This window comes from Sapajus apella, unplaced genomic scaffold, assembly GCF_009761245.1.
Source record: "Sapajus apella isolate SASKATOON/1434 unplaced genomic scaffold, GSC_monkey_1.0 scaffold4, whole genome shotgun sequence".
Taxonomy (NCBI): Eukaryota; Metazoa; Chordata; class Mammalia; order Primates; family Cebidae; genus Sapajus; species Sapajus apella.
The window spans coordinates 234,494-252,440 of NW_022436944.1; the positions used below are offsets into that span (position 1 = coordinate 234,494).

The 17,947-nt window shown below is 44.7% G+C and overlaps 2 pseudogenes across 2 annotated transcripts; both read left to right on the forward strand.

Moving 5' to 3' along the window:
- Positions 1-2,547: 2,547 nt before the first annotated feature.
- Positions 2,548-5,842, forward strand: LOC116537671 (annotated as a pseudogene). Its single transcript, XR_004263252.1, has 2 exons — positions 2,548-2,903; positions 4,486-5,842. The product of XR_004263252.1 is annotated as an uncharacterized LOC116537671 (transcript).
- LOC116538284 lies at positions 5,277-6,788 on the forward strand (annotated as a pseudogene). Its single transcript, XR_004263589.1, has one exon. The product of XR_004263589.1 is annotated as an AP-2 complex subunit mu pseudogene (transcript).
- Positions 6,789-17,947: the final 11,159 nt, after the last annotated feature.

Here is a 17,947-nt window from a genome sequence, read left to right on the forward strand (position 1 = left end):
TCATAAATGGAGATTCCCACTAGAAAGTCAATAAAAAAGAAGGGACAATAGAGTCAGAGATTCAGTTTCATTTGCCTGGCATGCAACCGTGGCATGTGTTTTTGCAAAATCTCCCCTGGTGATTCTCACATGTGCCCAAGTTAGTGACCTCTGTACTAGATTAGGCAGCCTCCCATCAATGGGTCCTAGACAAAAACTCTGCTTCATACCAGGAGTTCTGTGAATCACCTGACTCCAAGTGAAGTTCTGCCCACCAAAGATACATAACTGATAAGACATTCGATTCAGGAGCCTCTTTTGGAGGACAGGAAAACCCCTTGGTGGCCCAACTAGTTGGAACTACCCAACTCAAGTGAGCTGAATTACCATGAAAACAAAACTCTACCCTTGGCTTTGTCACTGTGAGAAACAGCCATAAAATAACCCTTTCAATTATTTTTTGCAGAATTGCTATTAAATGCCTTTTAGAGTGTATTGAATACTGGCATCCAAAAATGATCCATCCAAGTCCTAACCCCTGATACCTATGAATGTGTCCTCATTTACTTGGAAATAAGTCTTTTGGAAATTTACTTGAAAATAAGGTCTTTGCAAATGGAATTAAGCTAAAGATCTCAAGATGAGATCATCTTGGATTTAGGCTGGGGCCTTGATCCAATGACTGGTGTCTTTATAAGAGGAAGAAGAGGGAGTTTTGCGACACAGAAGAGAAAGCTATAGGAAGATGGAGGCTGAGATGGAAGTGTAATCCAGGGAATGCCAAGGCTTGCCTGCAGCCAGCAGGAGCTGAGAAAGAGTCATGGAATGGAGTCTCCCTTACAGCCTCCAGAAGGAACGAACCCTGACAAGACCATGATTTTGGACCTCTGGCCTCCAGAAATGTGAAAAACTAAATTTCTGTTGTTTTAAACAACCAAATTTGCATTACATTGTTATAGTAGCCCTAGGAAGCTAATACATCTTATACATTACATCACAGTTCATATCAGGGACTAAACAACAAATTTCCTTCTAGAATTCAGTGTATGGAAGCACCATGGGTCTCCTGATAAACACACAAAGAGCAATAGGATTGTAACTTGACAATATTACACTTTTTAATCAAAAAAATCAGATGAAAATTAGGGCTCAAGTTTAGTGATTTCTGATCTTGAATTCTTGTCATAAATGTCTCCTTGCTGTTCTGTTTCTGTTCTTTCAGGTTGAATTTTATTTTTAGTTTGCTTACTGTGCATTAGGTTATATTATAAATCACCTAAAATCCCCTTTTGAACAGAAATGGCTATAAAATATAATAGCAGAGTGGCTGAAAGAATGAGCTCAAGAATCAAACTTCCTAGGTTCAAATACCAGCTCCACAACTTAGGAGCTAGATGACTGTGTGGGCACTCCTTGCCTTAGTTTCCTCAGCTGTCACATGGGAATAATATCAGTATTGTTCTGATATTGTTCTGTTACAAAGGATTAAATCAGTTAACAAATACATGCAAAGTGCTTAGAACAATGCCTGACATCTAAAAAGTATTCATTTCACAAATGTTTGCTATTACTATTGTTTGTCTGTATTACTTATTACTGCCTTAGTTACAATGCTCTCCTGGAGCTTCATTGCCTTCAGGATGAAGTTCAAGCTCCCCACCACAGTACATAAGGCTTTCCATGATGGCTGCCTGGGGACTGCAACACATCTCTGCCAAGGGTGTCCTAGCTGACCCTCCAGCAATGCTGACCACACCTGAACACTTGGCTTTTCTGCTAGGGATCCCCTGGCTAATGCCTACTTACCCTCAAGGTTCAGCCCTGGGGTTACCTGCTCCTGAAACCCAAGCCTCCCCTGGGTTGTGGTAGACATTCTTCATCCCACCTCTCTCTGTGCTCTGAGCCTGTCTCCATGTCTAGCCCACCATGTCCACAATCTGTTAGAAGGACTTGTGTTATATCTCTCTTGTCTAGTATGCATCCAAATCTCTTGATTTCAGTTGTGTTTGTTCGCAATGCTTTCATTCTTTGAAAAGTATGAAAAGCCCTTTGGAAGATGAGCCATCAGGCTGTAGTGAGGGAGGCTCCCCATCTGAAGTCTGTATCCTGACTTATTAGGGTGGTCCCGGAAGGGTCAGATAGCATCTGACCACTTAAAGCTTCAGAAGGTTCTGCAAACCACATCTGGTCTGCTAATGTTTGGGGTAAAAGTTGGTTTTTCTATTAAGGCCTTTGAACCTTAAGGCCAGTGTTACACAGTTGGTTAACTGTCATTCTGCATTTAGAGTCACTGACCCCTAATTTTGAGGGAGTTAAAGAATAACAGCCTCTGGGAGAAATAGAGTTTCCAGATAAATGACTTTGTTTGAGCACATTTGGAAGCACAACATTAAATCCTCTGAGAGGTTTGCCCTCATGCTCTTTTTGAAGACCTCAGATCTGGGGCTTGGGGTGTGTGTGTGTGTGTGTGTGTGTGTGTGTGTGTGTGTGTGTGTGTATGTGTGTATCTGGGCATGTGCACACATGTATATGCATGAGAGAAAGAATTGGTCAGGGCCCCGTGATATCATGAGAACATCCTCATATGAGAATCAAAGGATAACAGGTTCACGAAGAAACCTACCCATGGACTTGGGTTTAACTGGCCTTGTGTCCTACCCAATGCAGCTCTCCAGCTTCTCCCCACAAAGTTCCAGGCCTCCTCTCCTGGGATCTCTTATTCCCACTGAAAGCAGGATACGGAGTGTGAGGGCCCCAGACCTGGGGCATGTACACATCCTGCGATGGGAGCCTGAGCCCGCACAGGGGAAGAAGTGGAATAGCCAGGCTGCAGATTCCCAGACAACGAGGGCCCCTGTGCTCTCCAGGGCCCTCCTGAGGCTGCACCTTTTGAGACTCTCCACCATTCAAGGGGCCCTTGGTGGGTATTCAGATGAAGGAAGATCAGGAGGTCTTCAGATGCAGAAAATGAGATGTTAGGGGAGTGGAAAGGGAGCCAGGGTGATTTCTCCCCAGGTGGACCTGCACCAGCAGCCAGTATGGAAACAACGTGGAGCCTGGAGTCAGGCTGGCCTGGGCTAGAGCCAGGGGTGGGAGGAGGAGGGCAACTGGGAACATGCTACATCCAAGCTAGATTGTAAAGGCCTTTTAATGGGTAGTTGGTGCCAGGCACTCTTCCCTGTAACCAGCCATAAAGGCTGGCACAGAGCTCATTTTCTTGCTCACAGAAATCCTTGTACCATCAGCCTGTACCCCATCTCAACTCCTCCATCCCCCAATCCTAGCCTTCCAGGAGTAAAGAGGTGGGAATATTGATACTCCATCCTCACCTGGTCCAGCCTCATCATTCAGAGGGTGGGGAAATAAGACTCAATGGTGCTTACGTCAAGATCAGACCTGCCTTGGGCCTGAGTTGCCTCAAGCAACTGAATGCCTCTCTGGCCTTTAGGCAGGTCTCAGATTATTTGCATAGAGGCTGTAGAGGCCAAAAATCAAGTGCAACCAATAGGCAAGGCATGAAGTCACATCATGTGCAGGACAAGTGCCCCGTGGAACAACCATTGGCCTGAGTTGTGGTCTAGAGCTAAGATTGGATACCACCAGCAGCAAGGAGGTAGCAGCCAGTCAACCAATAGGTTCTAGGTAGTGAGGACACAGCAGGGAACAAAAGCACAGAAACCCTCTCCTCTTGGAACCTACATTTTTCACTGAAAAGAAAAGGCTGGTGGCCTAACCCAGGTCTGAAGGGCTCACTGTGGCACAACGAGGCACTCAGACTCTGTCTGGGTTTGATTCATCTTTGCCTCTTATATCTAGTGACCTTCCACAAGCCATGTGCTTCTCTAGATTTCAGTTTCCTCATCTGGAAAGTGGGATTAAAAAGACCAGCAGCCTCAGTGGGCTGCTGTGAGGATTTTGTCAGTTAAGTAAAGCACTAAGAACAGCATGTGACTCACAGTAAGCACAGTAAGAATTACTTTACTATTGTCCTGGGCACTGCTCTTATAAAAATGCCAGGAGTGTGCAATGTTTGCACTGCAGAGCATTTTAAAGAGGCCACCCAGGGCCTGCCAGCTTGTGTTCCATCAGTGGTGACAAATTGCTGCCTGGCCTCAGACAGGTCGCTAATTGTTCTCAGCCTCCAGCCCTTCCCCAGTCCGGGGATGGTAGAGGAGCAGATGATGCTGGCTAGCTCAGGAGGTCCTAGGAGGCAATCTGAGGTCACCACCAGCAGAGTCAGGGCAGGTGGCTCCAGGCTTGCCATGGAAAGAGGTGGCAAGGTGGCCTGATGGCAGAAAGGGTGCTCACGGCTTCATCTGGCAGAGTAAGCAGGAGCCCTGGGCTACAGAGATTATGTATGAGCCTCTGAACATCTTGCAGGGTGGCATCTGGAGCTGTTGTGTCATGATTGACTGAAATCTGTGCTCAAGTTAAATCAAGATTGGAAGGCTGATGAATGAATGAACTACCATTTTAAAAAAATATAGTCACTTCGTTTTGATAAAGTTGGGATAGGAACAAGCGGAAGAGGATCCAGTGCATTCCACCTCTGGCCACCTCTGTGAGAGGAGCCGCCGCCAGTTCTGCGCATCTGCAATGGATGGTCACGTGGAACTGCTCCGGTTTCCTGATCAAGAGGAATAAGCAGACCTACAGCAACGAGCCCAGTAACCTGAAGGCCCGCAACTCCTTCCACTACAATGGGCTGATTCGCCGCAAGACTGTGGTCGTGGAGCCGGCAGCCGATGGCAAAGATGTCCTGGTGGTCACAAAGTGGAGATCAGGCCAGTGGACGCCCGCTACCTCCTATGTGTGGACCACCATCAGCAAGAATGCTTGTGCCAAACTCAGCAGCATCAGACGCAAGATCTGCAAGAACAAGTACCCGCCCCCAACCTGCGCATGGCTGCCCATCAGCAGGGCCAGCGCCATCCTGCACAGCCAGAAGCCTGTGATGGTGAAGAGGAAGCAGATCTGCCCCACCAAGAGCTCCTGAGCCCCCGTCCCTAAGAAATAGCTGGCTTTCTCACCCAAAAGAAGAGGAAGAAGGAGGGGGAGAAGAGAAGGATAAAGGAGGAAGAAGAAGAAGAGGAGGATCCAGTGTCCTGAATAAAACTCAAGAAGACTTCTACTATTTGCTCTGATTTGTAATCCCCTAGGCATAAGTCAGAAATAATATGAGTGTCCCACCACCATGAAAGCCCTTTGCAGTGTTTAGAAAATCTGTGCTGTCCAACATGGCAGCCACAAGCCACATGTGCCTATTGAGCACTTAAAAATGGCTCATTGACAGCCAAGGCAGCAGGCAGAGGAGCAGGGGATGGGTGGACAAATTAGGATCCAGAGAGTGGCCGGGCCCACAGAGCAGAGGGCCACGGACATCAGGTCTGTTCTCAGAGTGATGGGCCACGGAGACTGATCTGCCTCCATGATTGGAGGCTTATTCATCTATAATCACAAGGGGGAGGTGCTCATCTCCCCAGTCTACCGAGATGACATCCAGAGGAATGCCATGGACGCCTTTTGCATCAATGTTATCCATGCCCGGCAGCAGGTGCACAGCCCCATCACCAACATTGCTCACACCAGCTTCTTCCATGTCAAGCGATCCAACATCTGGCTGGCAGCAGTCACCAAGCAGAACGTCAATGCTGCCATAGTCTTTGAATTCCTCTATAAGATGTGTGACGTGATGGCTGCCTACTTTAGCAAGATCAGCCAGGAAAACATCAAGAAAAATTTTGTGCTCATATATGAGCTGCTGGATGAGATTCTAGACTTTGGCTACCCACAGAATTCCGAGACAGGCATGCTGAAAACCTTCATCACCCAGCACGGCATCAAGAGTCAGTATCAGACAAAAGAAGAGCAGTCACAGATCACCAACCAGGTGACTGGGCAGATCGGCTGGTGGCGAGAGGGTATCAGGTATCGCCAGAATGAGCTCTTCCTGGATGTGCTGGAGAGTGTGAATCTGCTCATGTCCCCATAAGGGCAGGTGCTGAGTGCCCATGTGTCGGGCCAGGTGGTGATGAAGAGCAACCTGAGTGGGATGCCCGAATGTAAGTTTGGGATGAATGACAAGATCGTCATTGAAAAACAAGGCAAAGACACAGCTGATGAAACAAGCAAGAGCAGGAAGCAATCAATTGCCATTGATGACTGCACCTTCCACCAGTGTGTGTGACTCAGCAAGTTTGACTCTGAACGCAGCATCAGCTTTATCCTGCCAGATGCAGTGTTTGAGCTTATGAGGTATCACACAACCAATGATATCATCTTTCCCTTCCGGGTCATCACTCTAGTGTGAGAAGTGGGATGCACCAAACTGGAGATCAAGGTGGTCATCAAGTTCAACTGTAAACCCTCACTGCTGGCTCAGAAGACTGAGGTGAGGATCCCAATCCCCCTGAACACAAGTGGGGTGTAGGTGATCTGCATGAAGGAGAAGGCCAAGTACAAGGCCAGCAAGAACGCCATTGTATAGAAGATCAAACGCATGGCAGGTATGAAGGAATCACAGATCAGCACAGAGATTGAGCTTCTGCCTACCAACGTCAAGAAGAAATGGGCTCGACCCCTCATTTCCATGAACTCTGAGGTGACATTTGCATCCTCTGGCCTCAAGGTGCACTACTTGAAGGTGTTTTAACTGAAGCTGAACTACAGTGACCATGATGTCATCAAATGGGTGCGCTACATTGGCTGCAGTGGCATTTATGAAACTCGCTGCTAGCTGCCACTAGGCAGCTGGCCCACCTCCCCACCCACGCTCTTCCACAGGTCCAGGTGCCACTCCCTCCTCGCCACCACACATCAGTGTCTCCTCCCTCCTGCTTTGCTGCCTTCCCTTTGCATCAGGCCCTGAGTCTAGGTCTGGGCCAAGCACACTGCAAGTGGGACTGGTGGAGCAGTTCCTGGGCCCCCTGGGCTCCCCAGGCTCCCTGGGCTCCCTGGGCTCCCTGGGCTCCCTGGACTCCCTGGGCAGGGTGGTTCTGAGGCTCCGGCCCTCCCAGCCGCCTGCCTGTCCTAGCCTAGCCAGGCTCTGAGTTCTGTGACAAAAGCCAGGTGGGTTCCTTTTCCTTCCCACCCCTGTGGCCACACCTCTGGGGTGAAAGGGTTGGCTGCCCCTCACTCGGAGCTCCCCCAAAGGCCAGTAATGGATCCCCAGCTCTCAGTTCCTACTGTGTGCTTCATTTTGTCCATGTATGACTTCATCTAGTTATAAACCCAATAAATTCTGTAGAGTGGAAAAAAAAAGAAAAGAAAATGGCTCATTGAGATATGCTGTATGTGTACACTCTGGATTTCAAGACAGTATGGAAAAAATAATGTAAGTATCTCAATAATTTTTATTAATTACATATTGAAATGCTAATATTTTTATATATTGGGCTAAAATAAAATGTATTACTAAAATCAATTTCACCCATTTCTTTTTCTTTTTCTTTTGTATGTGGCTACTAGAAAATCTACACATGTGACTTTCTATTGGATGGTAGAGTTTAAACAGAGAATGATATTCATGGGGTCTGCTTTTCCCAGATGGTGCTAGTTGAGCCATCACTGATTTCTTCTTGTTCAAATAGCAAACAGACTGCAGTGGAGAAAACACTGAGCCCAGAGACTGCAGATCCAATTTATCACTTCACCTCAGCCATCAAGTTGCTGCATGGCTCTGGTAACAATAGTGATAGCAGCAAGCACTTCCACAGTTTTTTTAAATGTATATATAGAGGCCAGGTGCTGTTCTAAACATTTGACACATGTAAATTTCTCACTAAAACTCTATGAGATGATAGGAGCTATTATTAGCTTCCTTTTCCATATGTGGGCACTGAGGTGTTAAAAGGTTAAATCACAAGCCCTAAGCTCACGACTGGAAATTGGTAGAGCTAGGAGTCAAAGCCAGGCAGTCTGGTTCCAAGTTCTGTGTTGTGAACCACCTCTTACCTCAAGTAATCCATACTTGCTTGAATTCAGTTTCTTTGTCTATCAAATAAAGTTAATAATATCTGTCCGTCTACCTTGCAGAATTGTATAATGACAAGGATCGAAAGACAACATGAGTGACCACTGTATAGATGGAAGCTTGCAGAAGCTTAGGAAAGGAAATTGGTAGAACTAGGATTCAAAGCCAGGCAGTCTGGCTTCAAGGTCTATGCTGCAAACCATCTCTTACCGCAAGTAATCCAAAGTTGTTTGGATTCAGTTTCTTTGTCTAAGAAACAAGGATCAGAAGAAAACATGGGTGACCACAGACTATATAGACATAAGCTGGCAGCAACTTAGGAAAGGAAATTACATTGAAGGAGCTTCTCATCCACAAGGCTACTGAAACCCAAGCTCATAGCTTACAATAATGTCTTCCCAAATGCCCCCAAATGGAATTAACTTTTTCTCTTCTTATGCTTCATAACATTCTAATACATTACAGTCCTTCACACATCTTATCTTTCATTGCACGCACACATAAACACACACACACGTGTGTGTATCTGTTTCCTTCATTACTGTTCAGATTTTTCAAAAGCAGACTGTCTTACAGATCAGTGCTTTTTAACCGGAGGTTAAGATTTTGTTCCCAGAGGACATTTGGTAATGTCTGGAGAAAGTTTTGATTAACGCAACTTGTGAGGTTGGAGGTATGGCGCTACTAACATCTAGTGGGTAAAGATCAGGGATGCTGCTAAGCATCTGACAACACACAGAACAGCCCCCTACAACAAAGAATTATCTGGGCCAAAATCTCCATACTGCCAAGAGTGAGAAACCCTGTAGATCGTTAGACGATCCATTATGCCTAAACATGCATGAAACAATAGGAACTCCATAAGTGACAAAAGACTGATTAATTGAAAGAATAATAAATACATATTCACCTATCTGCATGGATGTAACTTCCTCTTGGCTATGCTCTACAAATATGTATACAGTGCCCACCATATGCCAGACACATTATCAGGCTGGAGGATGGGGGAGTGCAAAGTTCTGAAGCACATGAGGCCCCTGTACTCAGGATAGGAGAGTCTCCTAGGAGAGTCAGAGTCAAAGCAGTGTGTCAAACGGTAAGTGCCCTCATTCTTGCCAGCTCTGGACAGAAGCATCACACAGAAACTTTGTGACAACAGATGACCCAGCCAATCCTGGAGTTACTCATCATTTTTTCTCAATCTTTATTTTGAAAAATGTCAAACATACAGAAAAGGTGGAATAACAGTACAATACACTTATTTATATACATTAGCAACATTTAGATAGATAGATGTAGAAATATAGATACACACACAATGCTTTGGAAAATAAGATGCAGACATCATGACCTCAGCCAAATACATCAGCATGCATAGGACAGACCTGCTGATTTAATCAGTCTGGAGTGAGGACTTGGCATCAGTAGTTTAAAAAATTCTCCATTTGGGTAAGGGCCAAGATGGCCAAATAGGAACAGCTCCTGTCTGCAGCTCCCAGAGAGACCAATGAAGAAGGTGGGTGATTTCTGCATTTCCAACTGAGATACCCAGTTCATCTCACTGGAACTGGTTAGGCAGTGGGTGCAACCCACAGAAAGCTAGCAGAAGCAGGGCAGGCATTGCTTCACCAGAGAAGTGCAAGGAGCCAGGGGGCCTTCCTCCCTGAGCCAAGGGAAGCCGTGAGGGACACTGCTACCTGCTCCAGGTACTATGGTTGTCCTACAGATTTTTGCAATCTGCAGATCCAAAAATTCCTGTGAGCTTGCACCACCAGAGTCCTGAGTTTCAAACATAAAACTTGGTAGCTGTTTGGGCAGGCACCAAGCTAGCTGTAGGAGTTTTTTTTTTTTTCATACCCCAGTGGCACCTGGAACCCCAGTGAGACAGGAGAACTGTCCACTTCCCTGGAAAGGGGCCTGACATCAGGGAGCCAAGTGGTTTCGCTCAGCAGGTCCTACTCCCACCAAGCCCAGCAAACTAAGAAACACTGGCTTGAAATTCTCATTACCAGCACAGCAGTCTGGAGTTGACCCAATCAAGCTTGATGAGGCTTTAGTACGCAGTTTTCCCGACAGTACCGAGACTGCGAGGTTTGGACTGGGTGGAATTCACCACAGTGCAGCAAAGTGTCTGCAGCCAGACTCCTTCTCTAGATTCCTGTCACCAGCAGGGCATCTCTACAGGAAATGCAGCAGCCCCAGTCAGGGGCTTACAGATAAAACTCTCATCTCCCTGGGACAGAGCACCTGGAGAGAGGGGCAGCTGTGGGCACTGCTTCAGCTGACTTAATCTTTCCTGCCTGCTGGCTCTGAAGAGAGCAGCTGATCCTGACAAGAGAGATTCTACCAGCACAGCGTACCAGCTCTGCTAAGGGTCAGACTGCCTTCTCAAGTGGGTCCCTGATCCCCATGCCTCCTGACTGGGAGAAACCTCCCAACAGGGGTTGACAGACACCTTATACAGGAAAGCTCCAGCTGGCATCTGGCAGATGCCCCTCTAGAATGAAGCTTCCAGAGAAAGAAGCAGGCAGCAATCTTTGCTGTTCCACAGCCTCTACTGCTGATACCCAAGTGAAGAGGGTCTAGAGCGGACCTCCAGCAAACTGCAGCAGACGTGCAGCAGAGGGGCCTATTAGAAGAAAACTAACAAATAGAAAGCAACAACAACAACCACATCAACACAAAAGATCCCCACACAAAAACCCCATCCAAAGATCATCCGCCTCAAAGATCAAAGGTAGATAAATCCAGGAAGATGAGGAAAGACCAGTATAAAACTCTGAAAATTCCAAAAGCCAAAATGCCTCTTCTTTTCCAAATGATTGCAACTCCTTTACAGCAAGGGCACAAAACTTAATGGAGAATTAGATTAATGAATTGACAGAAGTAAGCTTCAGAAGATGGGTAATAAACTCCTCTGAGCTAAAGGAGCATATTCTAACCCAATGCAAGGAAGCTAAGAATATTGATAAAAGGTTACAAGAACTGCTAACTAGAATAACCAGCTCAGAGAAGAATATAAATGACCTGATGGAGCTGAAAAACACAGCACAAGAACTTCATGGAACTTCATGAGGCATACACAAGTATCAATAGCTAACTTGATCAAGTGGAAGAGAGGATATCAGAGATTGAAGACCTTCTTGCTGAAATAAGGCATGCTGATGAGATTAGAGAAAAAAGAATGAAAAGGAACAAACAAAGCCTCCAAGAAGTATGGGACTATGTGAAAAGACCAAACCTACATTTGACTGATGTACCTGAAAATGACAGGGAGAATGAAAACAAGTTGGAAAACACACCTCAGGTTATTATCCAGCAGAACTTCCCCAACCTAGCAAGACAGGCCAACATTCAAATTCAGGAAATACAGAGAACAACACTAAGATACTCCATGAGAAGATCAACCCCAAGTCACATAAACATCAGATTCTCCAAGGTTGAAATGAGGAAAAAATGTTAAAGGCAGACAGAGAAAGGTCAGGTTACCTCCAATGGGAAGCCCATCTGACTAACAGTGAATCTCTCTGCAGAAACCTTACAAGCCAGAAGAGAGTGGGGGCCAACATTCAACATTCTTAAATAAAAGAATTTTCAACCCAGAATTTCATAACCACCCAAACTAAGCTTCACAAGTGAAAGAGAAATAAAATCCTTTATAGACAAGCAAATACTGAGGGATTTTGTCACCACCAGGCCTGTCTTACAAGACATCCTGACAGAAGCACTAAATGTGGAAAGAAACAACTGGTACTGGCCACTGTACAAACACACCAACAGCTAAAGCAGTGCTTAGAGGGAAATTTATAGCACTAAATGCCCACAAGAAAAAGTGGGAAAGATATAAAAATCGACACCCTAACATCACAATTAAAAGAACTAGAGAAGCAAGAGCAAAGAAATCCAAAATCTAGCAGAAGACAAGAAATAACTAAGATCAGAGCAAAACTGAAGGAGACAGAGACACAAAAAACCCTTCAAAAAAATCAATGAACCCAGGAGCTGGTTTTTTGAAAAATTAACAAAACAGATAGACTGCTAGCCAGACTAATAAAGAAGAAAAGAGAGAAGAATCAAATAGACACAATAAAAAATGACTAGGAGATATCATCACTGATCACACAAAAATACAAACTACCATCAGAGAATACTATAAACACCTCTGTGCAAACAAGCTAGAAAATCTAGAAGAAATGAATAAATATCTAGACACATACACTCTCTGAAGACTAAACCAGGAAGAAGTTGAATTCCTGAATAGACCAATAATGTGTTCTGAAATTGAGGCAGTAATTAATAACCTACCAACCAAAAACAGCCCAGGACCAGAGAGAGTCGCAGCCGAATTCTACCAGAAGTACAAAGAGGAGTTGGTCCCATTTTTTCTGAAACTATTCCAAACAATAGAAAAAGACGGACTCCTCCCAAACTCATTTTATGCAACCAGCATCATCCTGATACTAAAACCTGGCAGAGACGCAACCAAAAAAAGAAAATTTCAGGCCAATAATCCCTGATCAACATCAATGGGAAAATCCTCACTAAAATACTGGCAAACTGAACCCAGCAGCACATCAAAAAGCTTATTTACCATGATCAAGTCGGCTTCATCCCTGGGATGCAAGGTTGCTTAAACATATGCAAATCAATAAATGTAATCCATCACATAAACAGACCCAATTACGAAAACACACGATTATCTCAATAGATGCAGAAAAGGCCTTTGACAAAATTTAACATCCCTTCATACTAAAAACTCGCAACAAACTAGGTATTGATGAAACATATCTCAAAATAATAAGAATTATTTATGACAAACTCACAGCCAATATCATACTGAATGGGCAAAAACTGGAAGCATTCCCTTTGAAAACCAGCACAAGAAAAGGATGACTTCTCTCACCACTCCTGTTCAACATAGTATTGGAAGTTTTGGCCAGGGCAATCAGGCAAGAGAAAAAAACAAAGCATATTCAAATAAAAAGAGATGAAGCCAAATTATTTCTGTTGCAGATGACATGATTCTATATTTAGAAAGTCTCATAGTCTCAGCTCCAAAACTCCTTAAGCTGATAAGCAACTTCAGCAAAATCTCAGGATATAAAATCAATGCAAAAATTACAAGAATTTCTATATACCAGCAATAGACAAGCAGAGAGCCAAACTGTGAATGAACTCCCATTCACAATTGCTACAAAGACAATAAAATACGTAGGAATACAACTTACAAGGAAGTGAAGGACCTCTTCAAGGAGAACTACAAACCACTGCTCAAGGGAATAAGAGAGAACACAAACAAATGGAAAAACATTCCATGCTCTTGTATAGGAAGAATCAATGAAAATGGCCATATTGCACAAAGTAATTTATAGATTCAATGCTATTCCCATCAAGCTATCCTTGACTTTTGTTGCAGAATTAGAAAAAGAACTACTTTAAATTTCACATGGAACCAAAACGGAGCCCGTATAGCCAAAACAATCCTAAGCAAAAAGAACAAAGCTGGAAGCATCACGTTACCTGACTTCAAACTACTACAAGGCTACAGTAACCAAAACACCATGGTACTGATACCAAAACAGAGATATAGACCAATGGAACAGAACAGAGACCTCAGAAATAACACCACACATCTACAACCATATAATCTTTGACATACCTGACAAAAGCAAGCAATGGGGAAAGGATTCCCTATTTAATAAATGGTGCTGGGTAAACTGGCTGGTCATATGCAGAAAACTGAAACCAGACCCCTTCTTTACACCTTATACAGAAATTAACTCAAGATGGATTAAAGACTTAAATGTAAATCCCCAAATCATAAAAATCCTAGAAGAAAACCTAGGCAATACCATTCAGGACATAGGCACGGGCAGAGGTTTCATGACTAAAACACCAAAAGCAATGGCAACACAAGCCAATATTGACAAATGGGATCTAATTAAACTAAAGAGCTTCTGCACAGCAAAAGAAACTATCATCAGAGTGAACAGGCAACCTACAGAATGGGAGAAAAGTTTTACAATCTACCCATCTGACAAAGATCTATTATCCAGAATCTACAAGAAACTTAAACAAATTTATAAGAAAAAATAAACAACCCCTTCAAACAGTGGGTGAAGGATATGAACAGCCACTTCACGAAAGAAGACATTTATTTGTCCAACAAACATATGAAAAAAAGCTCATCACCACTGATCATTAGAGAAATGCAAATCAAAACCACAATGAGATACCAACTCATTCCAGTCAGAATGGCAATTATTAAAAAGTCGGAAAACAACAGATGCTGGTGAGGCTGTAGAGAAACAGGAATGCTTTCACACTGCTGGTGGGAGTGTAAATTAGTCCAACCATTATGGAAGACAGTATGGTGATTCCTCAAGGATCTAGAACTAGAAATACCATTTGACCCAGCAACCCGATTATTGAGTATATACCCAAAGAATTATAAATCATAAAGATACATGCACATGTATGTTTATGGCAGCACCATTCACAAAGACATGGAACCAACCCAAATGCCCATCAATGATAGACTAGGTAAAGAAAATGTGGCACATATACACCATGGAATACTACACAGGCATAAAAAGAATGAGATCATGTCCTTTGCAGGGACAAGGATGAAGCTGGAAGCCATCATTCTCGGCAAACTAACACAGGAACAGAAAACCAAACACTGCATGTTCTCGCTCATAAACAGGGGTTGAAAAATGAGAACACATGGACACAGGGAGGGGAACAACACACAGTGGGGCCTGTTGGGGGTTGGGGGCAGGGGGAAGGAGAGCCTTAGTGCAAATACCTAATGTATGTGAGACTTAAAACCCAAATGACAGATTGATAGCTGCAGCAAGCTACCATGATACATGTATACCTATGTAACAAACCTGCACATTCTGCACATGTATCCCGGAACTTAAAGAAAAAAGAAAAATTCTCCATTTGGACACATAACCAAAGTTAAGAACCCCTGGCATATAGGAACTGTAGGTACAGGCCTGTATTGGGAAAAAGAAGCGGCTTTCAGGAGAAGGTAAAGCTGAAGCTGGGAGCCTAAACAAGCGCAGCAGTGAAGCTGTAGAGGGAGGAGGGAAGGACTTGAGGGGAATTTATCAAAGAGGTAATTTGGAGCCAGGTCTGGTTCCTGGTTCCCTTTTCCCCTCTCTGGCTGGCCTGTTTCCATTTACAGGCTTACTCTCCAAGTCTCTAGAACCAAGATTGGTTAATACAAGGAGGCCCTGCTCAAAATCATATCACCCTCGCTTGGTTCCCAGTTCTGGCAGCAGCACTTCTGCTCTGTTCCCATGGGGTGCCTCAGCCCTGGAATCCAAAATTTACCCCTGCCTGCCCTTGTGCCTGTGTTTATGTCTTTATTAGTCTGTTCTCATGCTGCTAATAAGGTCATACCCAAGACTGGGGGATTTACAGAGGAAAGAGGTTTAATTGACTCACAGTTCAGCATGGCTGGGGAAACCTCAGGAAACTTAACAATTATGGCAGAAAGGGAAGGAAACATGTCCTTCTTGACATGGCACCAGGAAGGCAAAGTGCCATGCAAAGGGGGAAAGGCCCCCCCTTATAAAACTATCAGATCTCATGAGAATTCACTATCACAAGAACAGCATGAGGGTAACTGCCCCCATGATTAGAATTAAATTACCTCCCACTGGTTCCCTTCCACATGTGAACACGTGAGGATTATGGAGACTACAGTTCAAGATGAGATTTGGGTGGGGACACAGCCAAACCATATCAGTGTCTCAGCAACCTGCCCAGAGACACACGAGCATTCTAAGATTGGAGCCCTCATTAATCCTTCTCTGTTTATTAGAGCATCCTTAAGCTTTTGCCTGATTTCTGAATCCCGCCTCTTCCTGGGCTTACAATTCGACTTTCTATGCACTTCTGGGCCTCACATGCATACCAGCTGTGCTACCGGGGAGTGCAGGCCTTTTGCAGTGCTTCCAGATGCCTTCTTCCACCTGCTTAATGCACATCCCACTGCCCCACCTGCCCTGGGAGCTGGGTCTGTTTCCAGGGCCCCTTCCCTCGCACTAACCACAGCCCTGGCGCGCTTCCCCACTTCTGGTTTCCATCTCCTTATCTGTACACAAGTGAAAGGCTTGCTTTAGTGATCCCTATGGCTCTTTCAAGCCAAACATTCTATGATTCCCAAAGCTGATCAATGATGATAACAGTGAGCATCAGAGTACATGCAGAAAGTCCTTATATTGGCTGTGGTTATCTTAAAACTTAGCCTAGTAGCACACAAGCTTAACATTCATAGAGGGCAAAACCATCAGACAGACTTGTTTTTAGTCAACGCAAAAACAAAACCTGCATGGTTGCTTGATTGCATTGTTGAATAATCTTCCGGTAAATTTCCTATTAATGTCCTCGTACCCCCAGCAATCTGGCTAATGCTTCACTCCACTCATCTTAAGTATATTTAGCTCATTCACTTTTCCTCAGTTCTGTAAATTAAAGCAAACTACCTCCATGCTCCCTTTGATTTCCACAGAGACTGCAAAAAGCAGCTACCTTTAAAGAGGTCAAAACAGAAGAGAGATGCCACTTGAGGACAAATGAGGTCAGGCCTGGCCCTTGGACTTGGCTCTTCAAGTTCTGCTCTGTTGGCTGTGTACAGAATAAATTTTGGCTCCCATCTGGCTGTGGCGGCCTGGACACAGGTACACTATGTTTGTGGGCAGATCACAAGGGCCAGAGCAGTCATCATTGCCAAACTCCTCACAGGCAGGAGGTTCTGAATCCCAGGGACTTCCAAGGTGGAAAGGACCTGCAGGTCATTCAGGGTTACCCCTCTCTGTTACAAATAAGAAAATGAGGCCCAGAAATGTCAAGTGCCTTCTCTGAGGTTACACATCAAATTAGTATATGCTCATCTATACTATCTCTTTCATTCTGTCTTAACTGGAAATTCTGCTTTGTGGACTTTATGCCACAGATCTGCTCACACACAGGCACAATGATGTATCACTGCAGCGTAGTAAAACACTGGAAGCAGCTTCAGTATGCATCAGGAGAGGACCGGTGTTCAATGCAACACTAAGCACGTGTAAGGAAGAATGAGGCAGCTCTCCATGTGCTGATAGGAAAAGATATCTAAGATACCTTAGATGAAGAACACAAAGTGCTGAACTGTGCCTGTGGTATGCTACTATTTATGAAAATGGAGAAAAAGGCTGAGAGAGAGAGATAAGGGGTGTGTGTGTGTGTGTGTGTGTGTGTGTGTGTGTGTGTGTGTGTGTGTGTGTGTGTGTTTGCTTATAGCAGGTAGGACTATGATCTTGTTTGCCTATAGAGAGGGGAATTGTATGGCTGGGGATGAGAGGCAGAATTTGCACTATAAAACTTTTAACTGCTGGTGCCATATTATTACTCATTCAAAAGCTTAAGTAAACACATAGACCATGTGGCAGACTGGAGTCCAAGTGGCTTGTCCAAGGTGATTCGCCTGGCTAAATGACAGAACTGCTCATGGGTGCAAGTCCTCCTTATTCCTGACATGCACATACAAAAAAAGTTTTCCGAAATACTTGTTAAGGTCTAGAAAGAGGGAAGTGGTCAATTCAGAATAAGAGGGAAATGGGGGAGGGAGATAGAATAGTGTTAGAGTGAAGACAGAAGACAAGGGGAAGAGGGAAAGGGAGGCAGGAATGGAAGAGAGTGGGTGGGAGCAGGAGCCTGTAGGAGGGGATGTGAATTTGCATCTCGGGGGCCTTTGCAGACTCGACATGGCTCCAGTTCAACATGCACTTGTAGCCAAGATTTGTTTGCTAAGCAGCAATAGCAACAGAGTCAGTCCAGGCAGCAGGTGGCTGACTGCAGCCACAAGCTCTGTAGAGGGCCATGAGCTGTCCAGGCGCATCCACCTCCCCATGCTTCACCTGTGGTGTCAGCACACCTCAACTCATGCCCCACAGAATAAGCCTCTCTGGACAGTTGTGCTCTGCTGTGTGCGTGAGTTCA